Source organism: Narcine bancroftii, chromosome 12, assembly GCF_036971445.1.
Source record: "Narcine bancroftii isolate sNarBan1 chromosome 12, sNarBan1.hap1, whole genome shotgun sequence".
Lineage (NCBI taxonomy): Eukaryota > Metazoa > Chordata > Chondrichthyes > Torpediniformes > Narcinidae > Narcine > Narcine bancroftii.
In genome coordinates this window covers 52,143,511-52,166,285 of record NC_091480.1, presented here as the reverse complement: position 1 = coordinate 52,166,285, position 22,775 = coordinate 52,143,511, and positions in this window count along the sequence as shown.

Genomic DNA, 22,775 nt, shown 5'->3' with positions numbered 1-22,775 from the left:
TTTTGTAATCTCTATATTCCCCATATTTACCCAATTTGCTTTTTTTTATCTCACATCTCCCAATATCCTTCTCCTTAGTGAATACCGAAGAAAATAAACTGTTCAATATCTCCCCCATTTCTCTAGGCTCCACACACAGTTTTCTGCTCTGATTCTCTAAGGGACCAATTTTGTCTCTCGCTTTCCTTTTACCATTAACATATTTGTAGAACTCTTTTGGATTAGTTTTCACCCTGCTTGCCATAGTTTCCTCGTACCTTCTTTTAGCTTTCCTAATTCCTCTCTTAAAATTCCTCTTACATTCAATGTATCTTTCAAACATCCCCTTAACTCCATGCTTCTTATATCTAATGTATGCCTCCCTTTTTCTTCAAACCAAGTTTCCAATATTCCTTGAAAACCACGGCTCTCTCAAACCTTTTGCCCCTCCTTTTAACCTAACAGGAACATAAAGCTTTTGCACTCTAAAAATCTGATCTTTAAAAGACTTCCATCTCTCTACTACATCCTGCCCATAAAACAAATTGTCCCAATGCACACCCTGCAAGTCCTTTCGCATCTCCTCAAATCTAGCTTTTCCCCAATCAAAAACCTCAACCCTTGGCCCTGACTTCTCTCTTTCCATAATGACATTGAAGCTGATGGCATTATGATCACTGGACCTGAAGTGCTCGCCAACACTAACCTCCGTCACTTGACCCATCCCATTTGCCAACAGTAGATCTAACACTGCTCCTTCTCTGGTTGGCACCTCTACATATTGTTGTAAAAAACTCTTGCACATATTTCACAAACTCTAACCCATCCAGTCCTTTCACAGAATGTGTTTCCCAATCTATATGTGGAAAATTAAAATCTCCCATAATTACAACCCTGCGCTTATCACAAATATCTACTATCTCCTACAGATTTGCTCCTCTAGGTCTCGGTCCCCTCCGGGTGGTCTATAATACACACCTACAAGTGTAACCTCTCCTTTCCTACTCCTCAGTTCCACCCAAATAGCCTCCGTGGATGTGCCTTCTAATCTATCCTTCCTAGGCACCGCTGTAATATTTTCCCTGACAAGCAATGCAACCCCACCTCCTCTTGCCCCTCCAACTCTATCACACCTAAAACAACGAAACCCAGGGATATTTAGCTGCCAATCACATCCCTCCTGCAACCATGTCTCACTAATCGCTACCACATCATACTTCCAAGTATCAATCCACACCTTCAGCTCATCCACCTTTTTTACAATACTCCTGGCATTAAAATATATGAATTTCAGAGATTTCCCAATTTTTAATCCCTGTTTTCCCTCATCTTTAATGACAACATTATTTCCTTTTCCTGCCAATTGCCCTTCATCTTCTTCCAGAGCATTTCCTTTCTCTATCACCTGCCCATCCATATTCAAATACTTACTACAAACTTTCTTTGTTTGCATTCTAACCTTCTCCTTACTGCTCTGTACTATTTTGTTCCCTCCCCCCAACCATTCTAGTTTAAAGGATCCTGAGTAGCCCTAGCAAATACCTCTGCCAGGATTCTGGTCCCCCTGGGATTTAAGTGTAACCCGTCCTTACTGTACAGGTCACATCTCCCCCAAAAAAGGTCCCAGTTATCCAGAAACTTAAAACCCTGCCCCTTACTCCACCCCTTCAGCCACGTGTTAATCCTCCACCTCATTCTATTTCTATTCACACTGTCACGTGGCACAGGGAGTAATCCAGAGATTACCCCCTTTGCGGTCCTTCTTTTTAACTCCCTACCTAACTGCGTGTACTCACTTTTTAGGACCTCCTCTCTATTTCTCCCTATGTCATTGGTACCTACATGTACCACGACCTCTGGCTCCTGTCCCTCCCACTTTAGGATATCCGGGACACGAGCAGCAACATCCCGGACCCTGGCACCAGGGAGGCAAACCACCATCCGGTTCTGCTTGCTGCATCCGCAGAATCCCCTATCCGTCCTCTTAACTATGGAGTCTCCTACCACAATTGCCCTCCTCTTCCTTTCCCTCCCTTTCTGAGCTACACGGGCCGACCTCGTGCCAGAGGCACAGCCTCTGTCGCTCCCCCCAACCTTGATGTCCCCCTCAACAGTGCTCAAAGAGGCGTACTTATTGCTGAGGGTTACATTCACAGGGCTCATCTCTGGCACCTTACGTTTTTTTGTCCCTCTCCTAACAGTTACCCACCTTTCATCCTCCCGTGCCCCTGGCGTGACCACCTGGCTGTAACTCCTGTCTATGACTTCCTCTGTTTCCCTAACCAGCCTGAGGTCATCGAGCTGCAGCTCTAGTTCCCTAACACGGTCCCTGAGAATCTGCAGCTCGACACACCTAGTGCAGATATGGACATCTGGGAGTCTGGAAGACTCCAGGACCTCCCACATCTGGCACTCCCGACAACACACAGCCTTAACACTCATCCCTTACCCCAATGAAGTAGTAATAAAGACTATCTTAGCTTTCTCTCCGCCTGCTTTCGCCGAAGCCTGATGAGCCAAAGCCTGGAAGTCCCACTCCTTCACTGGGCCACTCACTCACTGGCTGCTCGCTGTCCCTCTTATTTATTGGCCTTTTACCAATTAACCCCGTCACACTCTCCTGTACGCTCGCTCGATCAATGGCCGCCTCCGACGCCGACTCCTCCCCGCAGACCCTGGTAAGAGACTTTTAAAAAAGTTTTCTTACCTGCCCCAGACTCTTTTCTTTTCTTTTCTGTCCTTCTCCTCTCTCCTCTTCTCTTCTCTCCTCTCCTCTGCCCGAAAGTGACAGTCCCCCACCTGAATTACCCCGAGTAGAACCTGGGGCCAACCGTTCAACACCCTAGATGCTGGACAGCAGGAAAAAGCTTGGTTTACTGACTGCTCCAGCTGGTGGAGGTGCAGAAAACAGCGGTGTAGGTAGCAGCGCTCCACCCCGCCACAGAGAAAGTACTGACACAAGAGGGTGTGGGGGAGGGGAGAGCCAACTGGCCAAGCTGGCAGCTGTGGCACTGACCCTATAATGGACAACCAGGCTTGCCCAGGAGCCTCTTCTACGATCAGTGCCACAGGATTTCTGGGCTGTGGCAAACGGCACCTCAGTGTGGATGGGTCGGTGGCATGCGATGGGGAGGCAGATCCATGGCTGCCCACTCTGAGGACAACAGCACTGGCAGATCATCTGAGATGTGAAACAACAAAAGAATAGTCACGGTCCACTACATGGACGCACACACCGCCAGGGAAATTGCTGAAGCTGACACAATGCCACTGTGGACTGAGCTGCTCAAATATGCTCTGCCACCTTTTGCCCCAAGCAGAGTGACCCCGGAGCCTTGGCATCATTGGTGCATCGTAAATGTGGCATATGTGGCACGATGATGGGCGGAGGATCTGGGGGGGTCTCACTTTCCCATGATGAAGCAAGAGTTGTGATGGCCAAATGACCAAGTAAAACCAAGGGTGTTGGCCAACGGGCCCTCCGGGCCGCATTCGCCGGGGTTCAAGAGCCGGCCATGTCTGATAAATTGACTATATCAGGCCTCTCCCATGCCAAAATAAAAAGTGATATGTTCTCACGATGGTCGACACATACACTGGTGTCCTTCCAGCGGGCCGACGAAGCACCATTTAAGCATGTTCCATTTGTGGAATAGCCAAACGTCCGACCAGCAATGGGTGGTGGTGCCAAGTACTTGGTGGCACCTGCATATCCCCTACCACCCACAGGCATCCAGGATCAATGAGCGAATGAATGGCCTGTTCAAGGTATCGTATGTGACAACTTGATTGTCAAGTCTTCTATCCGTGAGTGGTTGCAAGTGTATCGATTAATCCGGCGAGTTTGTTTCTGTGTGTGTCTTTTACTCCTCATGTGACTTCACTACACGTGTCAATAAAAGACGACTGATTCATCAGCTGTATTCAAATTCGTCACCCTTGGGACCCATCGAATCAGTTTCACATCCATAATCTCGGGGTAATTCAGGTGGGGTGCTGTGAGCAGGGTCCTTTGAGTTCCGACTGAACACAGCTACAGTGGAGATGCTTTAGGATCGTGGCAGGAAATCTACTGCAGGCATGGAGAAGATCTCCGGGTGGACTGACGGTAGTGCAGGGTTCTGGAGGGGATACAGGGATGGGGTCTGTAGGAGTGGATGTAAAGTGTAGGGGAGAATGAAGGGATGGGGGTGTACCACAAGCAGAGGGAGATTGGATCAGATGGTTGAGCTGGGGGGGATGGGGTGCATGGGAATGGGAGGCATGGGGAAACCAAGGGTGTGGGTTTGGGTGGGGGATGAGAGAGTGGTAGAGGAATCGGGCAGGGGAGAGTGTGAGGTGTCTGAGAGAGAGGAGGAGTTGGGAGGGGAAGGGAAGGTAGTCCTTTCAACAGGAATGGGACAGAGCCTCCCCCTCCACCTGGAATGGGATCTGTCCACTAAGAGACAGGACTGCCCTTACACACGCCCCCCCGGTTACAAGATCCCTTCCACACTTGCATACCCCCCCACCCCTCCGCCCACATCCCCCACCCGGGATAGGATTTGTTCGCCCAGTGGACCTGGGTCAAGGTGCTAGAAAGCGTTGCTGGTGCGGCGGACCCATCAGAGTTGAGCGGTGAAGCGTGGGGCTCTCTCCGCACCTCCTGCTCCCTCACGCATCGAGGTCTCGCTTGGATCATGGAAGGTCATGGTGTCGCTGAGCTTCTGGGAATGTGGAGGGCTTCTGTTCAACCTGTAATGAGGTTCAGACTGCTTCATCTCCCCTGGAGCGTGGATGACCTGACCCTCTTATGGAGGGAGGGTTGTGGACAAAGTGGACGGCTGCGGATCAGGTAGATGTTTTAAAAGTGGCCTCAGTCTGAGGAGAATGATCGAAGAGGGGCTGGAACGAACCACCAGAGGATCAATTCTGATATTTAGGTGACCTTTGGAAGGGAGTTAAAGGGAGGGATAGAGACTAACTTGGACAGCAAGTCTGGGTTGGGATAAATGACCTGTTGTATACCCTCTGGGTGCGTAAATGCTGCTGCTTCTGCCCCAGAGGATATGGCAATAAGGTCACAATAGTGGTGGCCACACCGGGTCATGGACCTGACGTCCCCAAGGTGGATTGCTGCACAGATGTTAAAATCATCGACAATGGATCTTTCGGTGTGGTGTACCAGGCCAGGCTGGTGGACTCCGGAGATCTGATTGCCATCAAGAAGATCTTGCAGGACAAGAGATTCAAGGTGAGGAGGAGGAGCAGTTGTTTGGAAATAGGACACCCTGATATTTAACTTCAGACATATAGCACGTTCACAGACCCTTGCGACACATGAGCCCATGTCACCCAATTATACACAATTGACAAACACCCCAGACACATTTTTGAAGGGTGGGTCGAAACAGGAGCGCCTGCTGACAGAGACTGAGGCAGCCATGGGGGTTTGGAAACAGGGAAAGACCCACACACACACACACACACACACACACACACACACACACACACACACACACACACACACACACACACACACACACACACACACACACACACACACCTGGCAAATATCGGAGATTGTTTGTCTGCAAATTTATTGTTTAGTAGAAGCTGGGAAAACAATCATAAAAACTGAAGTGATTCTTCATTGAACCCCCTGACGAGTGCGTCCCCACAAGGCCCCCCCGACGGACTCACGACAAGTCCCCCCACTCCGGCCACCCTACGAGTTCCCCCACCTCTGACCTCTTGGCGAATCTCTTCCCCACCACCCCCTCAACTTGGACAATTCGCCCCTCAGGTCCCCAACCCATCGCCCACCCTTGCTGACCTTCCTCTCTCGCCACAGAACCGCAAACTGCAGATCATGCGAAAGTTGGATCACCGTCACTCTTCTGAACTTCTGCTCCTCTGGGGACAAGGTAAGATCCACATGCCCCCACCCCACCCCATGCTGGTGCATTTCATTTGCTTCTACCTTCCCAATTCCTTCAATCCATCTGTCTCGTTGCAGCCTCTCTGTTTCCTTCGTCCTGCCCCTCTGACCAGTGCCTACTCCTTGATGCTGGCTGCTCTGCTGATTCCACTGTACAGCTCCTCACCCATTAATTCATGACCTCTCGCCATTTCATCTCCAGACAGCAGCAGCCAAGACCACAAGACAAGGTAGCCAAATTAGGCCACTCAGCCCCTCCAGTCTGTTTCCCCCATAACTCACTTCCCCAGATCCTTTTGGTGCCCTTACGAATCAATGCCTGCTCTGAATCGTCCCAACAACTCAGCTTCCACATGTTGGGCCCCAGCCAATACCTGGCTGCAAACATTTCTCCTCTCTAAACGTCAATGGTTTTTCTCTCCCGGTGAATCCTTGCCTCACGAGGGAGGGCGGTCAGAGCTGCGCACTTCATGAAACAGTTTACTAGCTTGGTCTGGCTGGGAACTGGGTATCGATGAGGGGCGCATGAGGGTGTCAATGGGTATTGGTGAGGAGAGAAGGGGTAGTGAGGGGACAGAGGTGGAGAGAGTGATGAGGATGAATGTTGATTGGCAGGGAGGGCCCCTTCACCCACCTCCCCCTACCCTCAGTGTCCAGACTCGGCCAGTTGTGGAGGCAGAGTAGGTCATGTTACATTGTTGTGTTGCCAGATGTTAATGTACCAGCTCTACCAGAGCCTGGCCTACATCCATGCTCAGTTGGTTTGCCATTGAGACATCAAGCCCCAGAGGATGCTGCTGGATCCCGAGATGGCCTTCTTATAGCTCCGTTATTTTGGCAGGTAGGTCCGCCAGTGTCTGCCCGTTCACCATCTTAATGTGGTCCCTGATCCCTCTCCCCAACATGGCCTCGTTTACCCTTCCACCCCCAAGGATCTCTCCCCTCCCTCTCAATCCCACAGCACATTCCTCCTTCCCCTCCCTACCGGCCCTCTCCCCCCCACCAGTTCTCTCCCCTCCTCCCTCTCCCAACTTGCCCCTTCTCCAGCATAATAACTTATTCTAAATAGGATCCTGTGGGGCTTAGATAGGATAGACAGCCTTTTCCTAAAGTGTCAGGTGCAAATACCAGAGGGCATCTGCTTAAGATGAGGGGAGATATTTTTTATGCAGAGAGTGGTGGGAGCTATGAATGCGTCACTGTGGAAAATGGGAGAAGCTGGTAGAATAAGTACATTTAAAAGACTCTGAGATGGGCATGTGGGAACAGAAGACTATGGGTGTGGTACGGGTCAGGGTTAGTTTGTTGTGGAGATCGTTTACCAAAGTCAGTACAGCCTTTATGGGCCAAAGGGTCTGTACTGGGCAGCAATGCTTTTTTTTCACACTATAAACCATATTAACCAAAATACACACAAACATTTCCCTCTTGAATATACACAGTGTCATTTTCTCCCCCTTTTCCTCCCTCCCTTCCCTCGCTCCTTCCCACCCCCCTCCCTACCCACTAAATGTTCAACATATACATTACAATAAACCCATTAAACAATGTCATCACACAATGAAAATAAACAAGAAAATTGTGTCATCTAATTTTACACACTGGGTCAGTTCATTTCGTCTTCTTCTCATTCTATCATTTTCGGGGGAGGAGATCTGTGGTAGGCCCTCTCTGTTGTGTTCCATGTATGGTTCCCAAATTTGTTCGAATACTGTGACTTTATGTTTTAAATTATATGTTAATTTTTCCAATGGAATATATTTATTAATTTATATGTACCATTGCTGTACTCTCAGGCTCACTTCTGATTTCCAGGTTGACATTATACATTTTTTTGCTACAGCTAAGGCTATCATAATAAATCTTTTTTGTGCTTCATCCAATTTGAGGTCTAGTTCTTTACTTCTTATATTACTTAGAAGAAAGATCTCTGGATTTTTTGGATTGTTGCCTTTTTGTGATTTTAATACCTGATTTAGATCTTCCCAAATTTTTCCACTTTCTCACATGCCCAAATTGCATGTACTGTTGTTCCCGTTTCCTTCTTAGAGCGAAAACATCTATCTGATACTGTTAGGTCCCATTTATTTAACCTTTGGGGCATGATATATAGCCTATGTAACCAATATATTGTATCATGCATAACCTAATTGATGTTTATTGTGTTTCTCATAGTTCCAGAGCATAGCTTTTCTCATTTTTCATTTTTTATCTATATGTTTAGATCTTGTTCCCACTTTTGTTTGGGTTTACAGCTTATTTCATCATTTTCTTTCTCTTGCAGCTTGATGTACACGTTTGTTATAAATCTTTTAATTATCATTGTGTCTGTAATCACATATTCAAAGCTGCTTTCTTCTGGAAACCTCAGCCTGCTTGATGTTGTAATGGATGCGGAAGCTCTGGGAAGGGGTAAGGGAAGGGCTGGCCAGGAAGTCTGCAGATGCTGGGGCCGAGGGCAATGCGCAAACATGCTGGGGAAACTGATGGATAGTTTTTTGAATAGCAGGTCATGCTTCATGAGTCAAATTGAGTTTTTCAAGGAGGTGTCAGAGGAAATAGATGAAGGTAAAAGTGTGTATATGCTGCATGTGGATTTTAGTCAGGTGTTTGACAAGTTCCCCATGATGGCCTCATTTAGAACGTCGGGAGGCATGGGATCCATGGCTGTGTGGATTCAGAATTGGCTTGTCTGCCGAAAACAGAGGTTAGTAGTATATGGAACAATGACAAGTGCCGCTCCAAAGGGACATGCTCTGAGACTCTTGCTCTTTGTGATTTTTATGAATGATGATGGGAGTGGATGGATCGGTCGAGTCCCTTCAGCTGACCCACCTGAACCTACTCCACAACAATATTACACTTCCCTCCCTCACACCAGTACCCTCTGTTTTTTTTCATATTCCATGATTTGTCCAGCATCTTGCTGCCATGTCATGGTGAACCAGGGTGTTGCATGATGGGGACACAGAGCACTGAGCTCTGCAGAGATAGATCGTGGTTTCCTCCAAATTACACTTCCTCAGGTAAAGCAGAGGATTTTAGTAAGGTGCTTGACAAGTTCCCCTTGATGGCCTCATTTAGAACATTGGGAGGCATGGGATCCATGGAGCCTTGGCTGAGTGGATTCAGAATTGACTTGTCTGCCGAAAACAGAGGGTAGTAGCATATGGAACAATGACTAGTGGTGCTCCAAAGGGATCTGCTCTGGGAACCTTGCTCTTTGTGATTTTTATGAATGATGATGGGAGTGGAAGGGTGGATACGTCAGCGGATGACACAGAAGTAGAGATGTTGTAGTCAGTGTAGAAGGTTGTCATAGGTCATCCAGTTTGCAGAGAAATGGCAGATGGAGTTCAATCCTGTAAATACAGATGTACCTAATCAACGATTAGGTCCAGAGTCGTTTTCAAGGGCACTAATAACAGTTATTCCAAAGAAGGTTGGAGACCCATTAAAAGTAGCTTCATATGGACCAATATCTTTATTGAATGCGGATTACAAGAACGTGAGTGCAGAGCACTTGGTTAATAGTAGGAATATGAACAGTGTGGAAGGCCAAGAAATATTCAGATCTTGTTCCATAAATCGCTCAAGGTTGCTGTGAAAATTGAGAGGGAGTTTAAGATGGTGTATTGTGTGCTGCCTTCATGAGTCAGGGTATTGAGTTCAAGAACCGACAGGTAACGGTGCAGATGTATAAAATTCTAGTCAGACCCCACTTGGAATATTTTGTGCATTCCTGGGGTGAGAATACCAGAGGACGTCAAAAGAAGGTGAGAGGAGAGAAATTTAGGCAAGACATGAGGGGTACGTTTTATTCACACAGAATGTAGTGGGTGCCTGGAATGGATTGCCAGATTAATAGCGGAGGCTGGTCCAAAAAAGCATGAAAAAGATTTTAATATAGGGACACGAAAAAAAGAAGAGGGTACTGGTGTGAAGGAGGAAAGGGTAGTATGGTTGTGGGGTAGGTTCAGATGTGTCAGCTGAAGGGACTCGACCGATCCATCCAAGATTTGTCCAGCATCTTGCTGCCATGTCGTCGTGAACCAGGGTGCTGCCTGATGGGGACACGGTGCTCTGAGCTTTTCAGATATAGATCATGGTTTTCCCCAAAACACACTTCCTCAGGTAAAGCAGAGGAAAGGGAAAGGCCCTACTGTGCAGGGGTATGGAGGGAGGTACTGGGGGAAAGAGTTGGGACCCACCAAAGTCATCGTGATCAGGCCTCGGAGACGGCATCTCTATCACTCATATTTCTCTTCCCAGGAGAAGGAGCGATCTCAGAGTAAATCCAGGATATTCCTGAATATCCTCACATTCCAGCTGGACAGAGAAAGAATAACATCATGATGGCCTGAACTGCTCCCCTTCTTCTCCCTCTGGCCCTGCCAACCACATTCCCCACCTCTTCCATGTCCCTTCACCCACATCCTTCACTTCTCCCCTACCCCTCCTCCATCACAACCCCCTCCCGCTCACCTTCCCCTTCCCCTACCCTCACCCTATGACCTAACCCCAGCCCTCCTCCCTTCAGCTCCCCTTCTCCTCCCCCCTTCCCCTCCCCTTTCTCCCACCCCTTTCCCTCCCTTTCCCCTCCCACTAACCCTCACCCTTCCCCTCCTTTTCCCCTCCTGCCATTCACCTTCCCCTTCCCTTTCCCCTTCGGTCGAGTCCCTTCAGCTGACGCATCTGAACCTACCCCACAACCATACTACCCTTTCCTCCTTCACACCAGTACCCTCTTCTTTTTTTCGTGTCCCTATATTAAAATCTTTTTCATGCTTTTTTGGACCAGCCTCCGCTATTAACCTGGCAATCCATTCCAGGCACCCACTACATTCTGTGTAGGGGTACCTAACCTAGGGGAAGGAAGGGTAGAGGAAGGGGGTAGGAGAAAGGGTGCAGTGGAAGGGGGTAAGGGAATGGGGTAGGGGTAGGGGGAAGGGTTAGGGGAAGGGGGTTCGTGGCAGGGGTAAGGGTAGGGATTGGGTTAGGGTTAGGGAAGGTGGGCAGAGTTAGGTTAAGGGTTAGGGAAGGAGGGCAGAGTTAGGTTAAGGGTTAGCGGCGGTCTAGAGGTAACGTTAGATTTAGCGTTATGGGAAGTGGGCTAGGGTTAGGTGTAGGTTTAGGATTAGGTTTAGAGTTAGGGGAAGTGGGCTTGTGTAAGTTTATCAATATGCGGGCAGCGGGATAATCATCCCCCTTGTGTTCACATGTTTCCCCTCTCTGGGGTTCTGTGTCACTCTGAACTGCCACTTTGTGCTGGCCCATGTTTTCATTACACTGTGTCTGTTTCTAGTTTCTGTTGGCCTCGTATCTTCCCAGGTAGGTCTCTGTATCATTCATTCAAAAGTTTTTACAATTTGTATGGTGTTAGGGTTAGAGTTAGTGTTGGGGTTATTGGTGGTGTTTCTTGCTAAGCTCAGGTCTGTGTTTGGGTGTCCCTGTAATTTGTCATAAGTGTGTTGGCCCATGGAGTCTGTTGTGGGGATTGCTGTTGTTGTGGGGCTTCTATTGAAAAGGTTTGAGTCTGGGTAAGGGTAAGGGTGAGGCTGTTAATATGTGGACAGCAGGATCATCATCACCCTTGTGTTCACTTGTTGCCCCTCTCTGGGGTTCTGTGTCACTCTGTACTGCCACATTAGGGTTAGGATCAGGTTTAACATTAGGGTTAGGGTTAGAGTTAAGTTGTAAGCTTGGGTCTATGTTAGAGTGTTCCTGTACTTTGTCATAAGTGTCCTGGCCCAGGGAGCCTGTTGTGGGAATTGGTGTTGTTGTGGGGCTTCTGTCTCTGTTGTCTTTGGATGGGGTTGAGTCTGGGTAAGGGTGCCTTTACTCTCTGTGGTTGTGTCCTGCCTTAGAGAGTCTCCCTCAGGCAGTGCCTATTTGAGTTTGCTGACAGGCCTTGAGGTTCTTGTGGGATTGATTTTGTGTTGTTGTGTATTTAGGCTAAGGTGGAGTCTGGGTAAGGTTGCCTCTGTGATTCCTGATTGTGTTCTGGCCTGGGGATCTGTCCTCGTCATTGCCTGGCAGCATTAGCCGGATGGATGCAAGGCCCATGTGGGATTATATTGGGTTATTTGGGATGGTTAAGAATTAGGGTTAAGTCTGGGTAAGGGTACATTTATGCTCCCTGGTTGTGTCCTGGCCGAGAGTCTACATCAGGCAGTGCCTGTTTGAGTCTGCTGTCAGGTCTTAAGTCCCATGTGGGACTGATTTTGTCTTGCAGGTTATTTAGGATTAGGTGAAGTCTGGCTCAGGCTGCCTCTATGATCACTGATAGTATCCTGTCATAGGGGGTCTGTCTTAATCCTTGCCTAGCAGACGTAACCAGATGGACTTAAGGCCCATGTGGGATTATATTGGGTTGGGGTTAGGGGATGGTGGGTAGGATTATGTTTGGGGTTAGGGGACAGCGTAGGGTTTGGGATAGAGTTCGTGTTAGGGTACGGGGTGGGTGTATAGTTGGGGGACATGGGGTATTGGTAGGGGGTATCGGTAGTGTTCAGCTTAGGGTTAGGGTTTGAGTTAGGGGATAGGGTTAGGAGTAGGGGGACTGAAAGGGGAGGGAAATGGAGGAGGCAAGCGGGGGATGGGAACTGGAGAGGGGAAGGGGAGGGGAACGAATAGGGGAATGAGGTAGAGGAAAGGGGGGTGAACGGAGGAAGGTTTCCCTACCCCCTCCCCTCCCCACCCCTTCCCCCGCATTTCCCCATCCCTCTCCTCACCTCCTTCCAGAGGAAGCCGGGCCTCATTCTGGACAGAACCTCCCTGTGATTTCAGAGCCTCCATTTCAGGAAGTGCCTTCGACGCTCCCTGCAGGTCAAACATCTTGTCTTTTGATTCATACCATTGTTATTAAATTAAAAAATGGTTTGGATTTTTAAAGCTTGAACTCAAAATGCTGGTCCAGATAGACAACAGATAAACAGGCCCTTTGGCTCCTCTCTTCTGCTGGATGAGCTGTTGCAATCAGTCCATTTTCTGCTCCACCTTTTCATTCTTTGGTCCCAGCCAGCTCATGTTGCCTTGTCAATCTCACAGCTTGTGGGAAGAAGCTATTTCCTTGCCTGGCTGTCCTGATTTTATTCCTCCATATCTCATTCTTGATGGCAGGGGGATATCTAGGAATCTATTTACAGAGCCCAACCCTGCAAACAATCATAGGACCCTTGACTTGAAGTTCCACCCATGTTGCCTGAACCTCAGCACTCTCTTGTCGGAACCCAACTGCACCTTCCTTCCCCCTTGAATCCCGCTGACAATTCCAGTCAGCTGCCATGTCAATACCCTGCCCCACCTAAACTGATGGATCGACCAGTGCCTTCTCCCCTCAAGAGTTCGAGGAATCCACTCTCTCACAAAGTCCTGCTATTAAATGCCCTGCATACTCCTTCCACCTTGGTTTCCTCCTGTTATCAGGCACCTGGATGGAATCACCCTTTTTAAACTACCGGTGTTCTCACTGATCTCTCTGTGCCTCTGCCCTCCATCAAGGGGTCTTGGATGTCTTGCAGGGCTACTGGAGAACAAAGCATCAAATCAAGGAGATGATGAGCAGTAAGTAGATCCCCAACTCCAGCAGACCAGGATCAGTACAGAGTCGCCCAGCGCCAGGAGACAGGGAGAACCACAGAGATGCCCAACTATGTCAATTGGGTAGAAGCTGGTCATCAGGTGCAAGGCGCAAGGAGCTCTCGGTACTGCTGCATGTCAGGCAGGTGTGGGCCATCCCCTCACCTCCACCTTGCCAATTCCCAGAACAGTTTTCCAATTCATGTGGAGGTCCAAAATGGATAGAGTCTGGAGAAGAACCATGTACATCGTCAATCAATGTGGGCAAGGGTGTAACCAGCATGGTCATCGTTGTGTGTGGCTCTGCATGGAACCAAAGTGCAAGGGCATCAAAAGCCGCTATGTGCTGAGGTTCTACCTGGCTCAGGTGTTGTGAATGATTGGTTTGGCCCTGGTGCTGCACACTGTCCCAATCAGCAGGATTTTTCCACATTACCTTCCTGGGAACGGTTTCATAGAAAACACTTTTGACCACAAGGCCATCAGGCAATGGTCAGCACAGAATTCCTGCTGATGGGATACTGCGGTTTGGTCCCCTGAGCAGAGCATCCAGAGACAGGCATCTTGAACTGCTGGAAGACCAGCATCTCAGAGAAAGATGCCCTTCGGTCTGCCTGAAACCCAGATGGGAGGAGCAAACACTGGAAGACATCTGCCCAAGCAAAGGGAGGAATGTTTAGGGGCAATATCAGGGGTACTTGCTTTTACACAGAGTTGTCGGTGCTAGGGATACCTTGCCTGGGGTGGTGATGAAGTCTGAAATATTTGGGGCATTTAAGGGGCTCTTAATGAAAGAAGAATGAGGGAGGAAGGGTCTACTTATTTTTAATTTTGCTAGAAATTATAGGTCAGCACAATATCGAGGGCCGAAGGACTGTAGTGTTCCACGTTAACCAGCTGGTCTTTCAGTATGCGGAAATGTCGGTGAGGGAACGCTGCCCACTGTCACATTCCAGGCTGCTGAGAGATGCACTGAGGCTTGGCGCAGTCAACACGAGGGCGCTGAGGGGATTGACTCTAATCCTCTGGGTATTGAGCGGCTGAGACTAAGGGGAACCCCTTCAACCACAGAGTGCGGGGAGTAACCACAAGGTGTCAAAGTGGTGGAATGATGCTAAACAGAGAATGTCTGCAGCAAGGTGCAGTGAAGGGAATATAGGCATGCAACACGAGGATGTGAAAAGATGTGGAACAGTTGTCATCTTTGTCAATAATTTTAGAATAAAGTTAATATTGGGGTGAAAAAGAAAAAAAAGCCCGAACTCAGTCAACTTTGTTTCATGATATACATTCTGCAATCCAGGAGAGCTCCTCTGTACTCATTCAAATTGATTCTCACTTGATTGTACAAGCACAACCTGATGAAACTGCGTTGATGGTGGAAACATTTGCAAACACACAACCGGAACTACACACAGACAGACAAATGATACATGTGCAGTCCCTCCAGAAAAATAAATAAATACTGTTGGATAAATAGCAGAGTCATGGAATCAATCGTTCGACATTCTCACTGCTCGCAGGAAGAATCTGTTTCTGGGCCTGGTGATACCGGCTCCGATATTCTTTGACCTCTTTCCCGACGAGAATAGCTGCATGATGCTATGGGCAGGTGGAAGGGGTCCTCGTCGATTTTGACAACGATCCCGGTAGATCACATTGATATTTGGGGTGGGTGTGGTGGGGGTCGGGAGTCCCCAGTGATCCTCTCTGCCACTCGTGGTCCTGCCGATCATTAAAAAAAAATTTATAAACTTAAAACCACAAGGAATTCACACAATTAATAATAATGCGAATCTAATGCGTGGCATATATAAAAGAAAGAATAAAAAACCCACCCCCCACCCTTGTCCCGAATATATTACCCTCTCCCCTTTTATCCTCAACAGAAGTGTATGTTACTTTAAAGTTTCATTGAATAAGGAGAAAGGGATTGTCAGGAATTCATTTAAATATCTACACCCACCCTTTGTAAATATGGACTCCATATTCTTCCAACATATCTCGTTGTAACGGCTTGTTAACCGGGACACGAGCCACTACACTAGACAGCCGATATACACGTGACAGCGCAGACCCCTGCGGGTGCCAATGCCCTTCATCCCAGGGGACAACCCGCACAGTGGGAAACAATGAGCAACGGGAGGATCGCTGTCCAATCCGAGGCTGGAGTTGCCAGTTCAATCAACTCATCTTCCACTTCGACTTCTTGGGTGCATGTCGTTCTTTGCATACATTGCGGGAGCGCGCATGCTACAGTGATGACCTCGGCAGGACCATCCCCTCTAGTTGGACCTGCAGATAATTGTCCAGGCGGCTCTTCCGACGGTTTGGTTGAAGCTGTTAACGTTCTGGATGTCGCAGACACACATGTGGTTCAAACAGGCCGAGGCCCAGTTCCACCTCCAAGAGATCACCGCCGATGACAAACGTTACTCCTACACGATGATCTTGCTCAACCAGGACATGACGACAAGGCTAATTGACTTCCTACAGCAGCCTCCCGAGCAAGGCAAATAAGATGCCTTCAAGGAGCAGTAAACCCGCACCTTCAGGCCACGCATTCATCCTCCACCTCATTCTGTTCCTGCTCTCACTGTCGCATGGCACAGACAATCATCCCAACATGACTCACTTTGTGTTATTCTTTTTCAGCTCTCACCCTTGCGCCCTGTACCCTCTCTTCAGGATCTCTTCACTTGTCATCCCTATGTCATTGGGATGTACATCTACATGTACCACCATCTCTGGCCCACTTTAGGAGATCTTGGACACCAGCAGCAACACCCCGGACCCTGGCACCAGGGTGGCACACCACCAGAGAAAGGTACAGGGTCCCAGTCAAACAGTCCTTTTCCTAAGAATCCAGGCAGCAGAGAAATACCAACGGTCACCAAAAGCAAAAACCTCATTACGATGCCCACCAACAAGTTGAGTCGCAAAGTTTTATGGGTCTTTTGGGTTACTGGTTCCAACATATTCCCCATCTTACCATGCCCCTCCATCCACTGTACAATGTTTCTCAGACAAAAAATCCATGATTCATTCATGACCAGAACAACAAACAGCTTCTTAAATGGCAAAACACGCTGTTGAACACCACTGCCACTGATCACAACCAGCCCCCACTGGAAGATCCTTTGAATGACATGTCTCTGCCATGAAGACAATGGCCAAGTGGAGCCTCGAGCAAAAGAGGCAAGGTCGCCGAGTCCCACACAGCTTCTGCTTCAATTCCCTCCTTGAAGCTGCGTCCCGCGACTTCCCATTTGAGTGTCAGATGCTCGCCTGCTCGCCACAGGGCACCAGATGGCAGCAGGGACAGTCACACTCCAGCCACACCTCCCCATCATGTGATGGGTTCAATTTGCGGATGCCACTCACAGGTTTCGAGGAACTGGTACATGGCAGACGGAACAGAAGCCTATCCCGAAGGGGTGAGATGCTTGCAAGAACAGGTCATGTCCTGCCGCAAAGTGACATCCTCCCACCCGAATAACCTCAAGTAGAGCCTGGCCCCGTGGCCTGGTGCCAACCGTTCAACACCCTCGACGCTGAACAACAGGAAAAAGCTTGGTTTACTGACTGCTCCAGCTGGTGGAGGTGCAGAAAACAGCGGTGTAGGTGGCAGCGCTCCACCCCGCCACAGAGAAAGTACTGACACAAGAGGGTGTATGGGAGGGGAAAGCCAACTGACCAAGCTGGCAGCTGTGGCACTGATCCTAAAAGGGAAAACCAGGCTGGCCCAGGAGCCTCTTTTACGATCAGTGCCACAGGATTTCTGGGCTGTGGCAAATCCATCAGTGTGGATGGGTCGGCAGCAGGAGACGGGGAGGCAGATCCAGGACAACAGCACTGGCAGATCTTCTGAGATGTGGAACAACAAAAGAATAGTCACGGTCCACCACGTGGACGCACACACCTCCAGGGAAACCGCTGAAGCTGACGCAATGCCACTGTGCTTGAGCTGCTCAAATATGCTTTGCCACCATTTGCCCCAAGCAGAGTGACCCCGGAGCCTTGGCATCGTTGGTGCATCGTAAAGGTGGGCATATGGGGGCACGATGATGGGCGGAAGATCTGGGGGGGGGGGGTCTCACTTTCCGATGATGAAGCAAGAACTGAGATGGCCAAATGCCCCATTTGTCAGCAAGTAAAACAAAGGGTGTTGGCCACCGGGCCCTCCGGGCCACATTCACCATCGGGAGCTGGCCAGGTCTGATAAATTCACTATATCAGGCCTCTCCCATGCCAAAATATAAAGCGATATGTTCTCACGATGGTCCGACCAAGCACCATTTAAGCGTGCTCCATTTGTGGAATAGCCTATCGGGTAATGTCCGACCAGCAATGGGTGGTGGTGCCAAGTGTTTGGGGGCACCTGCATATCCCCTACCACCCACAGTCATCCAAAATCAATGAGCGAATGAATGGCCTGTTCAAGGTATCGTATGTGACAACTTGATTGTCAAGTCTTCTTTCCACGAGTGGTTGCAAGTGTATCCATTAATCCGGCGTGTTTGTGTCTGTGTGTGTCTATTACTCCTCATGCGTCTTCACTACACGTGTCAATAAAAGACGACTGATTAATCAGCTATGTTCAAACTCGTCATCTTTGGGACCCATCGAATCATTTTCACACACACAACCATTGGTGCTGGAAGCAGGGTCCTTTGGTTTCCGACTGAACACAGCTGCAGTGGAAATGCTTTGGAATCGGGGCAGGAAATCTAGTGCAGGCAGGGAGAACAAGATCTCCGGGTGGACTGACGATAATGCACGGTTCGGGAGCTTGGCAAGCATGCTGGCGGACCACGGCAAACCGGTAGCATGGTCCAAACTCCTGGATCCACATCTTGAGAAAATAGGTTGTGTTGTCCCACTTCAAGAAGTCGGGGTTCCCAAAATTTGAGGGGAATCAGAGGGTGCCTTTTGGCTGCTAGAGGCTCACTTGAGAAACTAATGTGAGATCATAGCTAGGAAAGATTTGGAGAGGGCCCAGAAAAATAAATAGATAAGGATGGTCCAGCAACCCCCCTCCCCCCCCCCCCAGTGAGTGAGTTTGTACGGGCCATGGAGCGATTAGCCGAGGCCATTTGACAGGATCCAGACATTAATGGTTTCAGAACAGGCCAGGAAAAGCATGAAATCAATTTATTTGCTGAAGTTGTTCTGATATATCTGACAGACCCGACACACTGTGCTCCACTCTGGACGACTATGGGGAGATCTCTGGGTATAAGTTCAATTATGTGCAAAATCATGCGACTTAGGAAGGGGGATTATAGCCAAAATCAAGAAAATAGTCAACAAACGTGGCTACAAAATGGGATCAAATATCTTGGAGTTAGAATAGATAACGAGTAATTTTTCCAGCTGATTTACACCCCCCTTGCATGGGCAAATTGAGGAGTATTTAAATGGTTGAATGTCCCTGCCCATTACACTAGTGTTGTCAAAGAGAGGGGAGGTGTCTCAGAGGGGGAGTTGATGACACAGAGGGTGTGATAATGTCACTGCATGAGGCAGCCATAGCTGAGTCATGCCATGGCACAATGAGCGAATGAATGGCCTGTTCAAGGTATCGTATGTGACAACTTGATTGTCAAGTCTTCTTTCCACGAGTGGTTGCAAGTGTATCCATTAATCCGGCGTGTTTGTGTCTGTGTGTGTCTATTACTCCTCATGCGTCTTCACTACACGTGTCAATAAAAGACGACTGATTAATCAGCTATGTTCAAACTCGTCATCTTTGGGACCCATCGAATCATTTTCACACACACAACCATTGGTGCTGGGAGCAGGGTCCTTTGGTTTCCGACTGAACACAGCTGCAGTGGAAATGCTTTGGAATCGGGGCAGGAAATCTAGTGCATCTTGTAACCCACCGGGTTACAAGATCCCTTCCATCCTTGCATACCCCCCACATCCCCCACCCGGTATAGGATTCTTTCCCCCAGTGGACCTGGGTCAAGCTGCTAGAAAGCGTTCCTGGCGCGGCACAACCCCGTTGATCAGTGGGTCCCTGGGATGAGACAGCGTCCTACTCCCACACGCGGGCCAGAAACCCCTTCCAGGAAAGGCATCCTGCACCCATGGGTGACATAAAGAGCCTGTCACAGTCACAGTCTCCCCTACTGGGACAGAGCCTCCTGTGGCACCATCCTTCACCCAGCGTGGACGGAGAGAATGGAGGCCACATTTAACCCCCTCTCCCCATCCTGAGTGCAGGACACTTTCTGAGGCAGCTGGAGGGGACTGGGGAGGGGAGAGCAATGACGTGTGAGGGGATACATGGATGGGACTTTAGGAGTGGAGGTAAAATGGAGGGGAGAACGAATGGACGGGGGTGTACCACAAGCAGAGGGAGATTGAATCAGATGTAGGGGACATAGGGTTGAGCTGGGGGGATGGGGTGCGAGGGGACGGAAGGCACTGGGGAAACCAAGGGTGTGGTGTTGGGTGGGGGATGAGAGAGTGGTAGTGGAATCAGCGCAGGGGAGAGTTTGAGGTGTCTGAGGGAGAGGAGAAGTTGGGAGGGGAAGGGAAGGTATTCCTTTCAACAGGAATGGGACAGAGCCTCCCCCTCCACCTGGAATGGGATCTGTCCTCTGAGATACAGAACCGCCCTTTCACCCCACCCACCGGGTTACAAGATCCCTTCCACCCTTGCATACCCCCCACATCCCCCACCCGGTATAGGATTCTTTCCCCCAGTGGACCTGGGTCAAGCTGCTAGAAAGCGTTCCTGGCGCGGCAGACCCCTTAGAGTTGAGCAGTGAAGCGTGGGGCGTCGAGGTCTCGCTTGCATCGTGGAAGGTCACGGTGTTGCAGAGCCTCTGGGAAAGCGGAGGGCTTCTGATGAACCCGTGGTAGGGTTCAGTGTGCTTCATTTCCCCTTGGACGTGCTGGAGTTCGAGGGATGACCCGACTCTCACGTAAGGAGGGTTATGGACAAAGTGAACGGCTGCGGATCAGGTAGTTGGTTTAAAACTGGCCTCAGTCTGAGAAGAATGATCAAAGAGGGACCTGGGTTGGCAATATTTATACTGAGAGGTGGGAACGTACCACCAGAGGATCAATTCTGACATTTAGGTGACATTTCAAAGGGAGTTAGAAGGAGGGTTAGAGACTAAGTTGGACAGCAAGGCTGGGTTGGGATAAATGACCTGTTGTATACACTCTGGGTGTGTAAATGCTGCTGCTTCTGCCCCAGAGGGCATGGCAATAAGGTCACAACAGTGGTGCCTATACTGGGTCATGGACCAGACGTCCCCAAGGTGGATTCCTGCACAGATGTTAAAATCATCGACAATGGATCTTTCGATGTGGTGTACCAGGCCAGGCTGGTGGACTCCGGAGATCTGATTGCCATCAAAAAGATCTTGCAGGACAAGAGATTCAAGGTGTGGTGGAGGAGCAGTTGTTTGGAAATGGGACACCCTGATATTTAAGTTTAGACATGTAGCACGTTCACAGACCCTTGCGAAACATGAGCCCGTTTTACCCAATTATACCCAATTGACAAACACCCCAGACACATTTTTGAAGGGTGTGTGGAAACAGTCATACACACACACACACACACACACACACACACACACACACACACACACACACACACACACACACACACACACACACACACACACACACACACACACAAACCTGGCAAATATCGGAGATTTGTTTGTCTGCAAATTCATTCTTTAGTAGAAGCTGGGAAAACATTCATAAAAACTGAAGTGATTCTTCATTGAACCCCCTGACGAGTCCCCCCTCCGGCCTCCCTAGAAGTCCCCCCACCTCTGACCTCTTGACGAATCTCCTCCCCGCCACCCATTCAACTTGGACAATTCGCCCCTCAGGGCCCCGACCCATCGCCCACCCTTTCCCTCGCCGCAGAACCGCAAACTGCAGATCATGCGAAAGTTGGATCACACTATCCTCGTCACTATTCTCAACTTCTACTCCTCTGGGGACAAGATCCACTCCAATGCATTTCATTTGCTGCTACTTTCCCCATTCCTTCAATCTATCTTCTGTTTCCTTCGTCCTGCCCCTCTGACCAGTGCCTACTCCTTGATGCTGGCTGCTCTGCTGATTCCACTGTACAGCTCCTCACCCATTAATTCATGACCTCTCGCCATTTCATCTCCAGACAGCAGCAGCCAAGACCACAAGACAAGGTAGCTAAATTAGGCCACTCAGCCCCTCCAGTCTGTTTCCCCCATTCACATCACGAATGTATTTTCCCCCATTACTCACTTCCCCAGATCCTTTTGGTGCCCTTACGAATCAACGCCTGCTCTGAGTCGTCCTAACAACTCGGCCTCCACACGTTGGGCCCCACCCAACACCCGGCTGCAAACATTTCTCCTCTCGAAACGTCAATGGTTTTTCTCTCACGAGGAAGGGCAGTCGGAGCTGCGATTTCGTGCAGTCTGACAAGAAGCCGAATGATGGGTCAGTGGACGGGTCCATTAGGACCGGTTGACACTCTGCACGCTGAGCCCTTGGATTCAGTCCATGTTGTGTTGACCAGTGGGGGCATCAGGCCCACAGAGAGGAGAAGGGGCTGGCACTCCTGTTGGGAGAGGCGCTGGGAGTTGGAGGGTAAATCCAGCCGATATTTTTATATTGTGTCTAAGAGAAAGACGAGGTGTATTTGAATCTGAGTCTGGATTGTTCCTGAGACGGTTTACTGCATGGCCCAGCACTTCAACAAGTCCAAGCAGCCCATTCCCATGATCTAGATCAAGGTGGTTGTGGGTCTGGGTAATCAAGTTGGAGGATATGAAGGAGTTTTACTGGCTGGTTCTGGCTGGGAACCGGGATGGATGAGGGGTGCATGAGTGTCTCGATAGGTATTGGTGAGGAGAGAAGGGTTAGTGAGGGGAGAGGGGTAGAGAGAGTGATGAGGATGGATATTGATTGGCAGGGAGAGGCCCTTCACCCACCACCTCCTACCCTCAGGGTCCAGACCTGGCCAGTGTGGAGGCAGGGTGGGTCATGTTACATTGTTTTTTTTGCCAGATGTTCATGTACTAGCTCAACCAGAGCCTGGCCTACATCCATGCTCAGTGGGTTTGCCATTGAGAAATCAACCCCAGAAGATGCTGGTGGATCCCAAGGCTGCCTTCTTATAGCTCCCTTATTTCGGCAAGTAGGTCTGCCCGTTCACCACCTCAACGTGGTCCCTGATCCCTCTCCCCAACACGACCTCATTCACCCTCCCCCAAGGATCTCTCGCTTCCCTCTCCCTCCCACAGCACATTCCCCCTTCCCCTGCCTA